Below are 2,783 nucleotides of genomic sequence, written 5' to 3'. Positions count from 1 at the left end.
CATTCCTCGGATGGACACTTGCATTGATAAGTAATCTTTGTTTTCTTCAAAACATCACATGAACCAAACAAATGTGCAAACAATGAGAATGGAATAAACCAATTAAGATGCACATCTTTGGAGCCTGTGGTGGGTTTCATAGCACTATTGATGTCAGATTTTATCTTCGACTTGCAAGCTCCTGACAACTCCAAGCTACCAATGAACCATTCACCACTAGACAATGGCGGCAACGGGACATGCTGCAATCTCTGGCTTTCTACCACATACAATGAATTATAAAAAAAGATATTTTGAGTGGCAAGTTGACTTGTAGAGGTATTATCATAGATCAAAGAACCTATCTCTTCATGCCAAACATGTATCTTGCCGCTTAAACATTCCACATTCTGCCATTCATGCAAAGTCGATGGATATAGAGCTGTCAATCAAACAAGATTGAATTAGAATACTGCAAAGACTTTTAAAAACAACTCTGATACAAAAGAATAATCAATGATAAAATTTAACAACTTACTGTTTTGTTTATAATTTGCAATGTTGTTCTCGTCGTGTACAGAGATTTGTTTATGCGTATAAACATGTTGAATCAACACTTCTGTTACTGCACTTGTGCCATTAAACACTTTTCTGAACTCTAGAATTCTACCTTTCCAATGTTTGCTAGGGTTTGCAACATCCTTGCGCTTGACCTTGAAACTCCCTCGAGTACTTGGGTGCATCAAAATCCAATCCAACTTATAATACTTATCACAAATCCAATTACCGCCATTATCTTTCCTATTGAAGACCTCCACTGCAAGTATGCTACTGATATTTTTCCTCCGTGAAGACATCTGTAACAACCAAATACAAAAGTTACCTATTAACATGTGTATAATTTGCAAATGTTATCTCCAAATGAAATTAAATTTAAATGGATCAATTTAAAAAAGAAACATTGTACCTGTAATTTCTTTCACAAAGATCCCTAAATATGTTGAACAAGAAGTTGACTTATAGCAAGACCATTGTTCCTTCACTGACAGATTCCTGTAGTACAAAAACAAAAGAAATATTGGGTCAACACATACATATAACTTATATAGGCTTTGTCCAAATGCGTTGAAATTTAACCATGGAACAGTAGTAAAAAATGGCAATATACCTGTGGCTTTCTCTGCAAAAAATCCCAAAGATATTGTAGAAGTTGAGTTCTTAATAAATCATTGTTCTTCACCCTCGGAGATTCTTGGAGTAAAAAAACAAAGGAAAGCTCAGTATGCATGTAACTTGTATACATTTTGTCTAAACGAGATAAAATTTAACAGTGGAGCAACAAAAAAACAAGACAATATACCTGTAACTTTGTTTACAGAGAAACCCTAAGATGTTGAAGAAGAAGTTGAGTGTTCAAAATCCCAAAGATGTTGTAGAAGTTGAGTTCTTAATAAATCATTGTTCTTCACCCTCGGAGATTCTTGGAGTAAAAAAACAAAGGAAAGCTCAGTATGCATGTAACTTGTATACATTTTGTCTAAACGAGATAAAATTTAACAGTGGAGCAACAAAAAAACAAGACAATATACCTGTAACTTTGTTTACAGAGAAACCCTAAGATGTTGAAGAAGAAGTTGAGTGTTCAAAATCCCAAAGATGTTGTAGAAGTTGAGTTCTTAATAAATCATTGTTCTTCACCCTCGGAGATTCTTGGAGTAAAAAAACAAAGGAAATCTCAGTATGCATGTAACTTGTATACATTTTGTCTAAACGAGATAAAATTTAACAGTGGAACAACAAAAAAACAAGACAATATACCTGTAACTTTGTTTACAGAGAAACCCTAAGATGTTGAAGAAGAAGTTGAGTATTCAAAATGTCACTATTATTGACTGTAAGAGACTCCTAGAGCATCAAAACAAAAGAAATTACATGTCAGAGAATGCACATAACTTGCACAGGTTTTCTCCAAACGAGATAAAACTTTACCATAGAACATCTATGGAAGAGAAAAATATACCTGTAGAGTTTTGTGAAGAGAATCTTAGGGCTTTGGTAAAACAAGCTCTGCTCTCATGAAACACATGAATCTCTCTCTGTGCTTGTGCAAAGCAAATGAAATTTTACAGGGTTACAGACATGGCAAGAAACAGTGAGGCTGTAAAATTTCGTCAGGAAAGAAGAAGCGGGGAAAGAGATATGACAAATTTGAGTTCCGCCTAAAAAAGAGGGGGAAACTGAAAAGGGGAGAAAAGAAAAGTCAAACATAAAAAATAAGAAAATGAAAATTCGAGGCACAAACTTCCAAGAAGTGACAGCTTTGTACTCCCCTTTTCCCTTATTTTATTGCTGAGGGAAGATTTGGTCCAAGATATGGCTAGAAGATTCATGTTACATGAATCTGGAATCCCAGCTCTCTCATTGGTTAGGCCTATATTTGTTTATTCACTCCTTAAGGGGCAAAAAAGAGAGTCCATATTTCTCCTAATGTTACATTAAAAACTTGTGAAACGTTTCTCACATTACATTAATATGCCCAGTTCGGCTTTTAGCCAAGTGACCTAATCACTTAACTCCTTTACCAACACTTACATCCATGACAAACAATGATAAAAAATCTTATTCATTCATGTGGGCATAGCCCTTTTTGAGTACATTTATTTTGGAAAGACAAAACAAACTAATACATCAGTTTGGGGAAAATAGAATTGTGTTACATTCAGCTACGGGGACTGAGTAATAATATGGAGTGGGGTCATGGATTTTCAGGAATCGATAGGTCATAGGAAGCTTGGGGTATCCCT

At 35.0% G+C, this 2,783-nt stretch overlaps 1 long non-coding RNA gene across 1 annotated transcript; it reads right to left on the bottom strand.

The window, feature by feature from the left end:
* Positions 1-783: 783 nt before the first annotated feature.
* Positions 784-1,460, bottom strand: LOC148014778 (uncharacterized). Its single transcript, XR_015688602.1, has 4 exons — positions 1,340-1,460; positions 1,148-1,230; positions 947-1,032; positions 784-836 (listed from the first exon to the last, which is right to left on the bottom strand). It is a non-coding gene; the product is annotated as an uncharacterized LOC148014778 (long non-coding RNA).
* Between the last annotated feature and the right edge of the window lie 1,323 nt (positions 1,461-2,783).

The sequence above is a fragment of the Lygodium microphyllum genome, chromosome 25 (assembly GCF_053477565.2).
Source record: "Lygodium microphyllum isolate KBCC chromosome 25, Lygodium_microphyllum_v1.1.10, whole genome shotgun sequence".
Classification (NCBI taxonomy): Eukaryota; Viridiplantae; Streptophyta; class Polypodiopsida; order Schizaeales; family Lygodiaceae; genus Lygodium; species Lygodium microphyllum.
Note: the sequence above shows the minus strand (reverse complement) of the source record. Positions and strands in the feature narration are given on the sequence as shown.